The sequence below is a fragment of the Psittacula echo genome (assembly GCF_963264785.1).
Source record: "Psittacula echo genome assembly, chromosome: 4".
Taxonomy (NCBI): domain Eukaryota; kingdom Metazoa; phylum Chordata; class Aves; order Psittaciformes; family Psittacidae; genus Psittacula; species Psittacula echo.
This window is the reverse complement of record NC_137738.1, coordinates 111,745,617-111,759,626: the sequence shown is the minus strand read 5'-3', so window position 1 is coordinate 111,759,626 and position 14,010 is coordinate 111,745,617. Positions and strand designations below refer to the sequence as shown.

Sequence of the window (14,010 nt, the reverse complement as noted above, 5' to 3'; positions counted from 1 at the left end):
CCCCCGCCCTCCGCTCCCTGCGTGACCATCTCCGGGGAGGGGGTGGGAGCAGGCGCTTCTCCCCGCTCCCGCCCCGTATCCCACACGCTTTTGATTGGCCGGACCGAGCCGCCCATCAACGCGACCCTCAACGCTGATTGGTCGCGGCGGCAGGCCAGGGCACAGCTCCCGCCCCGTGGGAGTCCCTCCAGCCCTCCCCAGCACTTCGCGGCAGTGTCCTCAGAAGACTCATTGGGCCGAAGGGGCCGCTCCAGCGCTGCCGGCAGATCCGCTCGCCTATTGGTCAGTCACTGTGTCAATCCGCCGAACCGCAGCGTCCCATAGGCTGGCGGGGCTCCCGGAGGGCGGGGCTAGGACGGCCTCCCCCCCTCCCTCGCCATCCTCCGCGGTCCCGCCCTGTGACTAACTCCCGTGTGTGAGTCACGGCGCGGCCCGTCAGCGCCGTTAAATGCCGTGTGCGGGCGGGCGGCGCTGCCTGGGCTGCCCCGGCCCCCTGCGTGCGGGCGGCCGCCTCCCCCGCCTCCTCCCCCGGTACATGGCTGTCGGGCCGTACTTGTCACGGTGTCACATCCTCCCCACTGGCCGCGGCCGCAACTTCCCCCCTAGCTCGGCTGCCGCCGCCGCCCGGGGCCACCGCAGCGGCATGGGATAGAGCACAGCCGCCTCAGCGCCTGGCCGCCGCCTCCGTCGCGCAGCCCTGCGCCTCGCCGCACGCTCGTTTTAAACTGATTCCCTCCTCTCCGGTTCACATTCTTCACCCGTGCGTTCCCCCCCCACTCTGACCCCCGGCCGCCCCCCGCTCCCCTCACCGCCTCCCTCAACGGTCCTCAACGGCGCTCGCCGCGGAGCCCCCCGGAGCGGGTGAGTGCCGGGCACGGCCTTCCCGGGCTCGCTCCTTTCTGCCTGCTGGGATGGGAGGGAAGAGGGGGTAAGGGGTGGGCGAGGGGCCGGGGCAGCCCCCGGTTGTGCGGGGAGGCGGGCGGGGGGAGCGCGGCTGCGGGCCGGGTATCTTCTCTGGCTGCCAACTGTTTGAAAGTTGGGGGCATTCGCCTCAGCGCAGCCTGGCAGTGGCCGCGGAGGCACTTTCCTCCTCGGACTGGGGGAAAAAGAGGGGAAATTAAATATATATGTATAAAACCCGGCGTCTTTGCCAACTACAAATGCATGTCATGCTGCCGGTGACACGTTTGTCTGTAATTTCTATTTTATTCGCCCCCCCACTCCTGCTTGAAACCGCGGTTGAGGCTGTGGCAAAGGTTGATATGAGGGGTAAGGGGCCCCCGGATGCTGCCCGGGTCGAGCAGACCCCTCCAGCCCAGGCTCTAGATACTGCCCTAATGGAAAACCAGGGAAACCCACCTTTCTTATTTCAGGTGCACCATTCTCCTCCCCACCCTGCTGTGCCTGGATGTTTCGCTGTTACCTGGGCTTGACTTGGCGTGGCAGGAAAATGCGTGTATTGTAGGGTGAAATCCGCAGTTTTGGTGGCTTGGATTGGCGCAGGGAGAGCTTAATGTAAAATGGTTATGTCTCTGTTTCATTGCTATCGATTTTTGTTTGTTTTTCGCCCTCCTTAATGTATTTTTAGCAACGTGAACGTGGTGTGCGTTCATCATGTGCCATACGTTTGGAGTAGCTAAAATACAGTAGATACATGGAAAACCCCAGCAGCGTTTCCATACGCAGCGCGTCTGAAGCCTCAGTACTTTGCCTGGTTTAGTTATTAATATTAATTGCTCGATCTTTTGTAATTCATATCTTATGGAAACTAATTGCTGAATTGAAGGCTTACCAAACCTCACAGCACTCCAAAAATCATCTTTCTCGGTTATCTGAAAAATGAATCTACGGAAGTTTTGTTAAGAGGAAAGGCCAACATCGTTCTGAGAATCCTCCACATAAAGTTTTTTTCCTAAGGCAAGCACTCTTGTAAATAAGAAGCAGTAAATATGGCTTTATTCAGTGACTACTTAAGTCTAGTCTTAAGTATGCCTAAGATCAGTAAATTTCTAGAGGAAATGAAGTCTTCAACAGATCTTGTCTTCTTTCTATCTACAAAGAGAGGGAGGGAAACAAAAAAAATCATCCCTGAGATTGATACCAAACAGAAAATCAGTCCTTATGCCAAGGAGTAACTTGGCCAGTGTAACCTGAAAACTTATTTAATTGTTATTTTGTCTTTTTCTTTTTTTTGGGGGGGGAGGGTGGTCCTTGAGCTGTGGTCTCTTAAATCGATATGAAGTGGGCCTCCTTTCTCCTCTGGTACTAGTTTAGCACCGGTGTAACTTCATTAACTTTAATGGAGTGAATTTGCATTAATGTGAAAAGTAATCAAGAAACCCATGATTTTAGAAGGCCCCTATAGTAGTGACGTGACAAGCTCTGATTCTTTCTCTCATCAGACCCAATTACGCCACCCTTACTCATGCACTCATGCTGAGTGGTACTTTACTGCGCAAGTACTCCCTGCGATGCTTGTATGACTACTTGTGTACTACAGTACCAATCCGGGTGAGGTAGAGTGGTGCTTATTTTTTCATAACTCTTTTTTTTTTTTCCCCTTCCCTTGAAATAAGAATATATTGGATAACTATTTTTCTTGGGTTGCAAAGAAAACTTCTGAGGATTAAATGTAAAGCTGCTCTGTTAAGTGACCGTGCCAAACCCCTCCTGTTTAAGGCTTCTGTGCTACCAGTGAAACAGGTAAGTTTTTCTGTGTTTAGCTTTCCCTTGTTGCTATGGAAAGTAGGAAAAAATAGTTGAAAAACTCATTCTTGTCCTGAAATTCCTCTGTGCCTGAGGGAATCCATACCTACATGTTGTGTTCAACTTGGAGTTATTTTGGGTTTTTTTTTTTCTTCCCCTCCTTCTCCTCCCCAAACCATTCACATTGAATTGTTTATATGTTTGCCATTGAAATCACTGGCAGCAGGATCAGGCCCTCAGTTGTTTTTCTTTAAAGCAGTTGATAATGGCTTAGATGTGATGTTGTAAAATGATAATATTACCTGGTGTGTCCACAGCTCAGGTCCACTGTCTTACTACAATCTCAGAAGGAAGCTCCATACTAAGCAGCCTGTAAAGAAAATATGCCTAACAAAGCACAGCTGCCTTCTGCCTTCATGTTCTTATTTATAAATCTCCTGAAAGTTTGCTTGATACTCTTCCAGAGCAAGACACAATTCTTTCATGTTTGTTTCATGTTCTCACTTCCTCCTATGACTGTGTTCATAGCTAAGCTTTTGTGTCACTGATTGAGATGTTATTGTAATTAACATTAATTATGAAAACTAAATTGTTTTTAGAGACTCTCCAAATCCATATTGATACTGTCAACTTGTTTGGTGAACAAAAATCTAGACATTTCACCAGTCTCAGACAAAATAGATTAACCAGTTCCAAATTAATACACGCATGGGAAAGCATAGCAAAATTAAGCTGTTTTAGCTCAAATGGTACATTGACTCTTGATGGAGATGGTGAATACAGTACGGCTGGATCTGAAACATCAAGGCAGGGTAAATGGGGAGCAAGAAGGAGAATTAGATACAGCCATTCGGGGACGGTGTTTACACTGCAGAGTTCCACCACATTCTTTCCAGATAGGCAGTACTAGATTAATTGGGCCAGATTCTGCATCCTTGATTGAGCAAAACTCTCACTGAAGTATGCTGGACTTGTCTGCTTGGTTGTGGACTGCTGAATATGGTTGAGAAATGGAGAAAAATAACAGTGTTTGTCTTTAATTATTCACGACATTTCAGGTTTTAGACTTGGAGAAGATATCTTCCTTTAATTTGATTTAAAAGGTGTTCTAGGTGTTTGGGTTTTTTTTAAAGACAAACCTATTGAAATATTTTTGAAATATATATATTCCCTATAGCAGTGGTAACATTTTATAATTGTTTTGCAATGTCAGTTATAGTGACATTCACAAAAGTCTCCATGTCTGATTTGGAATCGCCCTCTTGAAACAATTGTGAGCTGAGAAGGACGTTAGAATCTCTTCATAGGAACTGTAATTGTTGCAATATTTGTATGTTATATTGTTGTATAGTCTCGGGAAGAAAAAAATAGGGGTGGGGAGAGTTTAAATGAGAATTTGCTGTCACGATATTGAATCCAAAAATAGATGCAGACTAGCAGATTATTCCCTGTTTTAAAAATGAAGTGTCTCTAATTTCCCATTTTAAATAAGCAAAATTTGGTTTGCAGTTTGCTTTGGGTAATGAAAGGGGGTTTTTTGTTTCTGCTTTCAGTGCAGTGGTCCTCTGGAAAGTTAGAAACGGTGCCCTGGGGCTCAGCAGAGTGGAGGGTGTATAATTATACAGAAGGCTCCATAGCATCAGTGAATTAGCATTAGCAGCTGAGTGAGTTTGTTAAGCTGTAGAGATGGTATTATGGAAATCAATAAAATGCTGATTTCTTTTTCTTATTGCAGATTCCATGTTAAAAGGAAAAGATGCTATTTGTTTGTCTGCTTTTCATGTAGGCTTGCCAAACCATTAGTTGATTTGGAAAGGCAGGTTTTTCAGTTCAGACAGTAAGTAGTCAGGGTTGGTTTTAACTCTTTTAAATCCTTATTTATTAGATTGTCTTCCAGAAATCACACTAACATCCTGGCCTGCAAGTGGCTTCAACTGTGTCTGTTTGTCAGCAGAGGCAAGAGTGAAGGTCACTTATTTTTTCTTATGACATGCTGGTGTGGCATTGTTGTAGCCCTAATGCTGTATGTTCCTGGCATCCCTGCTTCTGCTTTAAATTAGATTATCTCAAGTGTTTGGAGGGTTCTGATGAGATGCACTGAAATCCACAGTAAAAAAAAAAAAAATGAGAGAGAAATAGTGACCTTAACTGTTTTCAGAGATGTGAGTCAGGAGGGCTGATATTAATCACTGTAAGATCTGTAATATCCATTGGCCTTTATTTCTTTGTCTCAAAGCTTCTCCTGCTTTTATACCAGAAAGACAAGTAACCAGATCATTCATCACATTAAGTGCCTACAGAGAAATGACAGATCGACAGCCTTATGTTGAGTACTGTATAACATGTATGATGCATTAAGTTCTGATCATCTATATAAAACATTTTAATTGGGAGGAACAGTAAATGGGTATGGCTGTTATCTGACCTAAGGACTTTGTTTTTTCTTCTTCCTCACTGAAATTAAACTTCAGTTCATAATAAAATTCTTCTGTGTTAATACATCTGTATGCTACGACCCTTGATAAAATACTCTGAAACATTTTATTCAAGTGAAGATACATTAAGAGCTTTGGGGGAACCTCGGAAACCTGTCTGCCTTAGTGATGGGCAGCATAACTGATGGCAGTCCAGTAGATTGTATGGAACTAGGAAGGTCCAACTCAGCAGCTTCTCCAGGGACACTGCAGCGAGCATCTGTTTTGTGACATGTGAGCAGCGTATGTACAGAGTGCGGATACAGTGGGGCGTGCGGAGCATGTTCTTGTATTAATAGAAACAGTTCAGAATGCTGGATTTATGATGCAAGCAACAGTAAAGGTCAGCAACTTGGAAAATTAATAATATGGCTCGTGTTGACATTTCAGAGGGAATTCTGATGGGGGCGTGGTTCCAGCGAATGTAAACTCGGCACTCCGGCCGCACAGATAAAATGGACAGCCTCCCTCTTATCTCTTTGGTAACCCAAACCTGAGAGACTGGCAAAATTATGTGTATGTTCTCCCTATGCTTTATTGTTTCTGTTAATCTCTAATGAAATAGAGCCAGTGAAGGCCAGCATCTAAGCTTTTAGTGCTCAGCTACAGCTTAGAAATGACATTCCACTTTCTAATGATTATGAGCAGGTGAAGTCACAGGAAGGGTGAGGGAGTTGGAGTGACAGTGTGCAAGTGAATTCCTGATTCTCTAAAATACTTGCCTGTAGTTGTAGTGATCCACAGTACTTCCTATCTCAGCATTGCCATGGATGTCCAGTTAAGGACAGTTTAAGAACACAGGGGGAGTGGGAGTTGGGGGGGAGGGGAAGGAAATGGGGAGATGAAGAGATCTCAGCTGAACACAAACCCTTTTCAGCTCCTGTTGCGCGAAACAGGGAGGAAGGTCCCAAGAAATGATGAGGATAAAGTCTTTCATAATTGCAAAATTACAGCAGTAATGGTGACTCTGAAAAAACAGCTCCTAGATAGAGAAAGCATTGTAGTCACTTTGCTGTCCTTTCCTAAGCTGTTACTGATATGGTTAAAGCATTAGTTCTGAGAAAAGTGTGTTGAAAGCTTGATTTCTTCCTCTTCAAGATTTAAAAGCCTATATTCATATCTTTGCTGTGGGGCAAAATAAAATACTCCTGTTTGATTATCCAAATTCAACATTCTCATTTTAAAAAAGAAAACAATCAACAAAACAAAATGCACCCTCGTTTTTGTTGAAATGAAGTCTTTCCACAGATACTCCTGTGGATGCCTTTGTCACTCTTGGTTATCCTTTTTGGTTTTCTGTTTTCTAATAATCTTTTAATCATCTGCTTTCCTTCTTTCTGCCCTACTGAATTCCTTTTCTGTTAGTTTTTGATACTTTCCACTTCTTTCCAGCCAGTTTTCTCCCCATTTATTGTTCTTTCTAGTTTTAATCAAATACCAGTGTTGCTGCTTGCTTATAGAATCACATTAACAGCTCCAAATAACACTTCTCTATGCAGGGTACAAATAAATAGCAACTGATCATTCCTTAAAAAGCTACAGTGGGCATGTGAAATCTGGGGGCTCCAGCTCCTGATTTTTGTGGCCCACACTTCTTGGTTTTGGTATGGTGAGTGGTTGTGCTGCTGTCATGCAGTGCTAAGGCACATGTTGAGATATGAGATGCCAGTAATGTTTAGTGTTCTTTGCCCTTGGCAAAGAAAAGGTTCACCACTACTGACCCACAGTCCAGAAGGAAAATGTGAAGGGAGAGCCTGTTGGAGGTGTGACATGAGTTGGAGCAGTCATCCTGAAGGAGTCAGGACTACAGCCTGAAATAATACCCAGGTGTCATCAGCTTCAGGCATGTGCCCTGTGCTGTAGCAAAGCAGGGGGCTTGCTGATTCTATGCTTTTGTGGAGCTCGGTTATATATATATATATATATATAAAATGTATAATATATACTATACATATTATATATATAATATATTTTTTTCTATTTTTTGTCTGTCTTCTCTGTTTTAGTCTTTTCTTATCTTCAGTCATGGCTACTAGTGACCTCTCAGACTGCATCACAGGGATGTTATAAAGACTTATTGGGTCTTCCCTCATCCTGTTCTGGAATATTTGACTATTGCCAAAGAAATTGAGGCCAGAATCAGGGCTTCTTGAGTACCATGCACCAAAAAGTATGTCTGTATGTGTTGCTTAAGGTACCAAAATACTCTTTACAAAAAAACCAAATAAGATTTGTGGCGTTAAAAAAGCTAACATTTGTTTGTGATGCAGTGTGAGAACGAAGTTATAAAATGAGGTGGGTTTTCTGTGGTGATGTAAAGATAAAAGGTGCAGCCTTTTTAAGAGAACCTTCAGACTGCTAAACATTTTTAAAGGAACACACCAATTCTTTGCTGAACCTGCTAATTTGAAGGTTTTGAAAGTGAGCAGCCCTGCTTCCTGTGAGAAGGAACATACGTGATAGTAAAGTTCCTGAACAGAGCCAAAGTCTCTAGGCCTTGTGGTGGTGATGATTGTTGCCTGATAGAAAGTGGAAGAGATAGCAGCCAGATATGCAATGGGAAAATGCCCAGGAATAGGGCATCCTTCCAGCATTCAGACAATCCAAAGAGACTGATTTATTCCCTCTTTTCAGATATTTCAGTGCAAATTCTAGGGAAAGGCCGTGTCTGTCTTTTCACATTGGCAGATTTTTTGTGGCATTCCCACCTCAGAAAGTCCAAAACGGGCAGGGAATAAAATTAAAGCCCCTCAGGTATAGTCTTCTATTCTCCCTTCTGCCATGTTCAAAATGAGATACTCTTCCCTTGTTCAGAATAAAAGCTGTGATAATCCATTTCCTTTGCTGTGATAATCCATTGCCCGAATGTCCTGGTGGCATAATTTGATTGTGGTACTTGGACAGCTATCCTATCACTCCTATAAAACAACAGTGTTTGAAATGTTTTAATCCAAGAAATCCAGAGTTAAAATGCTAACAGCAGCGACTAATTGCATGCCAGTGAGTATTACTGTATCTTCCTGATTTATGTCCCTCATTGGCCAAGACAGGCTTGCAGATGAGCTCTTAACGTATTATTTAACAAGATGGTAGTGCTCTGTGTTTAAATAGCTTGTTGTTGTGGGCTCTTTTTATTCTCTTTCCTCACTGTGGGGATCAGATCTTCTTACTAGTTTTATGGGAAAGCCGTAGCTCCTTCTGGAGCTGTTAGAGGATGAGTGAACAAACTGCATAGGGCTTCTTTCAAGAGCTAAAGAAGTAGCCTGTGCTACCCAAAAAAGATGAAAATCCTTATTATCTCTGGGGCTTTTCTGTGGTTTCATTTTTCCTTTTTCCTTTCCCTTTCTTCCCTGCTTGAGCCCCGTTTCTGAAGGAGCTGGAGCAATAACCCAGCCTATCTTACATCTTTCCATTCTAAAGAAGGTTAAGGTGGGAAAGAAGGTCTGCATTGGACTGCAGATGTTTTCTCTCACCCTTTCATCACCCCCAAGTCTCACTTCTTCAACCTGAAAAACAGTGGAGGGAAAATTCCCACTTGAACACTTTTTCCTGTCTTTAATGAGGGATTAAGGAAAAATCCCTCTTCTGCAAAGAGAGGAATACTGCAGGTGAATGCATCTAGCACCCTTTAGGAAAGGGTCACCACCATGGGGCTGCTGCTAGGAAAGGTTGCCAAATCCCCATAGACTTTGCACCAGGCTGTTGTGAAAGCCCTATAAAATGAAGTTGTTGCATAGCCAGTGTGTGCATGCGTATTTCTGAAGGCTGTGCTGGATTTCTGCCATGCCACAAAACCCATTACAATAATTTATAATAAAAAGTGGGGCATGGATTTCAGAAATGGATAATGTGCTGGGGGAAGGAGGAAGTGGATGCCAGAGAAGGCAAATCTGAAGGTTTTCCTGGTCAGTGGATGTACCCCAAAGTGCACATTTTCTGTCACTGTAGAGGAAGAAGCTACTGCCCTCACTTTTGTTGTCAGAGATGACTGCTGTATGCTTGGCTTAATATACGTATTGCATGCCTATGCATTGCTGTTTATTACTTACAGTAGGACTCAGGATATTCCATGTTCTTATGGGTAATCTCTGCTCCAAGGACTTCACAAATATGAGGGAGGCCGGAGGAAAGTAAATAGGTGGGAATTTACAGGTTAGTACTGAGATACAGAATGACATTCACAGGGTGCAGGGTCCTTGAGAGGAGTGTGAGTGTGTGGCAAAGGTGCTGTGCAGGTGAGGTGGGGAGGAGGATACCTGAAGTGGCCTCCAAGAAGAAAATGGGCATCATGCAGGCAAGTGCTCTGACTGCTGAGCCTTCCATCCATTCTGCATTTATCAGCCATCTAGGCCTAATAAATGTGTGAGCTTTGGTCCTTGGTGTGTCTGGAAAGAAAAGAGATCCTTTGCTTTGCTTCTGCATTACAAGTCAGTCCTTGGTCAGTTTAGAGTTCTTGACACTTGGTCTGTCTCTTGGATGCTTTCCCCTGTATTTGTCATTGTGTGATGTGACAGCTGTGTAAGTGGAGTTATTCTGTCATGTTCTGTGCAGAGGAATGCTGTGGAAATGGGAAAGCAAGGGAATGAGGCACATGAGGTGTGTGCATGCAACATGACGCTTGACAAGGCCAGGAAGAAGTAGCATTGAGGTTTTGCACGTGCATTCCTTGGGGCATAAAGTGTCATCATCTTCAATTCAGTTTTTGCTGCAATGAAGGCCCCTGAGCATGTCTGTAACGCAAAACAGAAAACAGAAAGAAAATGTTTTCAGCCATCATCCTAGCATTGCTTATGTGCGTATGAATCATTCCTCCTCCATCTGGAAGGATGAGATGCAGAGATCTTTTCTATGGAGGTATCTAACATACATCCTCATAGCAGCCAGAAATTGGCATCACAAAAGGGTTACAGCTAGTGGCTGGCACTTTTCCCATCCAGCTTGCCACTGGAAAAATAATGCTTTTGCAATGTGCTGCTTCTTCAGCCACCAGTGTGCAGAGCCAGTCCTCAGGACATGCTAACAGCAGTTGCATGTTGTTTGCTCTCGTTTGCGGTGCCTCCTTGGTGGCCCAAGCACTGGGAAGTGGGAGTAACAGCACTAAACTGGTTTTCTTTATTAAGAGTGTGACATGGAATGGATGGAAGCAGTGGGGTATTCGTGGAATATCCCCAGGTGTGGAAAGAGGAGCAGCAAGGCATCTTGCGCTGCCAGTGTAACACCAAGTGTGGGTGAAGACCTTGTTTTGCTTCTAACCTTGTTTTGCTTTAACCTTGTATGCTTTGCAAAGGGCAAGGCAATATTTAGTAGTATTGAGTGCACAGGAAAAAAGGTCTGTTTTTTTAAATGCCATACATTGTTCATGTAAACTGAGTACCTTGTGTCTATTCTGTCCTTCACTTGATTTGCAAGAAGACTGAGGCCCTGCCTCAACTAACTTAGTCCCAGGTGTTCCTGTGATGTCAAGAAAGAATTTTGTATTAATTTCCCATCCTTTTGTAGAGGAATGTTTTAATGTGGTATCAGAATGGGCAGTAGGAAAAAAGGGACCCTTACTCTCAGTACTCTGTTCTAGCAACTCTGCTAATCTTTGTTGCTGAGCATGACTGAAAATGTCCTCATCTTGCAGCAGTGACCAGCTCAATGTGCAGTTCAAACCTAATTGTAGAAGCTGGATGTTCTTCTGCTGAAGCTCCTTGAGGCACTCTTGAAACCCACCAAACACATGCCCATGGGATTGGATGTGTCTTTGCTGCTTCCTTCTTCTGAAGGACAGTTGGAGATGAGGTAGAGGAGAGTTGAGGATGTGCTGCCTGCCCTCAGGGTCTTTGGTGCATTTAATGAGATGGCATTTGGACCAGTTGTTCTCATTGCTGGGACCAGGGGCTCTCTCTGGGGAGTGCTGAGTGAACAAGAAGCCTCTCTGCTCCCCGTTCCTGCTCTGCATTTTAACGAGGGTCTGTTCTGCTAGGCAGGCTCATTTAGAATCATAGAATCAATAGTTAGGGTTGGAAAGGACCTTAAGATCATCAAGTTCCAACCCCCCTGCTATGGGCAGGGACACCTCACACTAAACCATGCCACCCAAGGTCTCATCCAACCTGGCCTTGAACACCGCCAAGGATGGAGCATTCACAACCTCCCTGGGCAACCCATTCCAGTGCCTCACCACCCTCACAGTAAAGAATTTCTTCCTTATATCCAGTCTAAACTTCCCCTGTTTAAGTTTGAACCCGTTACCCCTTGTCCTGTCACTACAGTCCCTGATGAAGAGTCCCTCCCCAGCATCCTTGTAGGCCCCTTTCAGATACAGGAAGGCTGCTCTGAGGTCTCCATGCAGCCTTCCCTTCTCCAGGCTGAACAGCCCCAACTTTCTCAGCCTATCTTCATACAGGAGGTGCTCCAGTCCCCTGATCATCCTCGTGGCCCTCCTCTGGACTTGTTCCAACAGTTCCATGTCCTTTCTGTGTTGAGGACACCAGAACTGCATGCAGTACTCCAAGTGAGGTGTCATGAGGGCAGAGTAGAGGGGCAGGATTTCTTCTGCAGGAACCGAAGTCATCTCTGTCTCACACAGGATAGTCTGAAGGTTTAGGGCACTGCACCTGCAAGACCTCAGCCTTTATTGGGATGGGAATGGAGGGGGGGGAAAACATCAGTCTACCTCAGCTTGGGGTAGCTAAGTCCTACTCTCCTGCATGGAGGGTACAGGCTTGGGGCCACTTATGCTAGTGCCTTGTATACAAAGTGAGGAACTTTGTCTTTTTGAAGGACAGGTTCCTGTCTTTGTGCATGGATGGAGGAACATTCTTTCTGCTTCTTTGTGATGGCTGAGTTTAAGATGTAGCCCTGTTCTTAACATCTTTGGTTGGATGACTCTGTAGCCAGCAACATTCTGAGCTCAGGGGTGTGAAGTACTGGCCTGTTCCCTAGTATGTTTTGGGTTTGGGGGAGAAGGAGGTGGCACATGGTGTTTGTAGGCTTTCAGCAGCAGAGTTGCTGTTCTGAAGTGGGAATAGATGTGCCCCTTTCCTCTGGAGCTGTTGTGACTGCAGGCAGGGACTGTGAAACCCTCCTGCACTGCTGAAGCTGAACAGATACAGAGACTGTATCTGTCTGCTTCTTCCCAGAGTGCTTTTGGGAGGACACTTTGGAGCTGGGATGTGAAACCATGTCATAGAAAGACACTCTGCTCTAGGGAGTGAAATGCTTCTGCATATTAGGGCTCAGTGCTGGACTTTGTATTTGGTGAGAGCTTTTCTTCTGCTGTGTCTTAAGCTTCTGCTTTTATCTTCCCTCTGATACATGATAGTCTGGAGAAGACCCTTCAGGCAGGGGTGCTTTGTTCCTTTCTTTACCTTCATGATTGCTGTTTATACTATAGTATAATAAACACAATTGGCATTTCTGGCTTATTTCAGGGTGTGTGCTTGTGTGTGAAAAAGATCTGGATATGTTAATTCTGCCATCTTTCTTACCTGTGCCTGAGATACTGTCTGCTTATGATCTTTCCTGATATATAACAGCTATGGAAATAACAACCTTTATGCTCTTGGAAGCATTTCAGTAGCTTGACTTTGATAAGTAATACAGTTGTAGTAGGGGTGAGGGGTGATATGTAGTCTCTTGCTTTGGAAACTGGCATCTGGATGCTGCAGAGCATGGTCAGCATGCAGAGGTTGTTCCACTGCATGCTTCACCTGCAGTGTCCAGTTGCAACATATGTTCCATGTATATAAATTCAGCTCTTATTTATTTTGTGTGACAGGTCAGAGTTCAAAGTCTGGGGACCCCTGAGGCAGAAGAATTGCATTGCCGTTTGTATGTGTATGCTCAGCAGGTATATTTTCTGCTGTAATGTGTTCAATATCTTCCAGTCTGAGTAAGCGGTGGGTATTTCCACTTGCTGAGAGGCTGAAGGCCAGGTTCTCATGACCTAAATTCCACCTAATGCTCTGTGCTTGAAGGCCAGGAGTCAGCTGGAAGGAAATAAAAGATACAGGGACTTAGGTGCAATTTAGAGCATGTGAATCTGGCTCCTCCTCTCTTGTGATACCAGTGTGCCATATGCATCGAATGCAGGAAGCTAGTAGTTAATGGTCCAGGCCAGTGGCAGTATTTTCACTTCCCAAAGTGTTTCTAGACATACTGAACTACACTTCCCACCTCTAACCCAGGTCCAGTTTGAATTCTCAAGCTGATCCCATCAGTGTTAGGTAAGCAAAGAACTTCATCCAAGCTGCTTATTCCTGGAAAGTTCCTGACATCTCACAGTGTTTACCTTCAGGAGAGTAACCAGAGGGGTAGGGGAAAGGCCTGGAGCTATGATAGTGCACATGTTGTTTTCTGGCTTTGGGGTTTTTTCTTTGCTGTTTTTGTGGGTTCTTTTGTTTTTTCCTTTTTTAAGTCTGAATGCTTGCATTGCACCTGTGGCCTGGAAGGACTAGACAATGTTCCGTTACCTGTCAGCAGCACCAGAGAGATGTGGTGTTTAATGAGGAAGATGCTTGGGCTCTCAGACATGGGGTGCTGGGTGTGCTTTGCAGCATTCTCAGTGTGTTTGGCTGTTGGGAAACTGAGCCCTCCCAGGCTTGCTTGTGGCCATAAAGAGTGTGATCTCTCACTGTGTTGGCCCTGGTAATCTCTGACTATCAATCATCCTCTTCTCTTCTGGAAAAACTTTGACTTAATAATAATGACAGATACATCAGCTTGAGTAATTTCTGTTTGAAGATTTTAAGCTCTGTGAATACTGAAGAATATCGCATCCTAAGCTTTTGAACAGTTCTGTCCGTAATACAGTGCTGTTCTTGGAATGATTTGTTTCAACTAT

At 44.7% G+C, this 14,010-nt stretch overlaps 1 protein-coding gene across 4 annotated transcripts in view; it reads left to right on the top strand.

Moving 5' to 3' along the window:
- Window positions 1-336: 336 nt before the first annotated feature.
- The window catches only part of SERTAD2 (SERTA domain containing 2), an 84,635-nt gene continuing 70,961 nt past the window's right edge, over window positions 337-14,010 (top strand). For 3 of the 4 annotated variants that reach the window (XM_080614549.1, XM_080614550.1, XM_080614551.1), the window contains exon 1: window positions 337-861. The gene's annotated coding sequence lies outside the window, so the exon portion shown is untranslated. The remainder of the gene's footprint in view (window positions 862-14,010) is intronic. The other variant, XM_080614552.1, reaches the window with a different exon arrangement.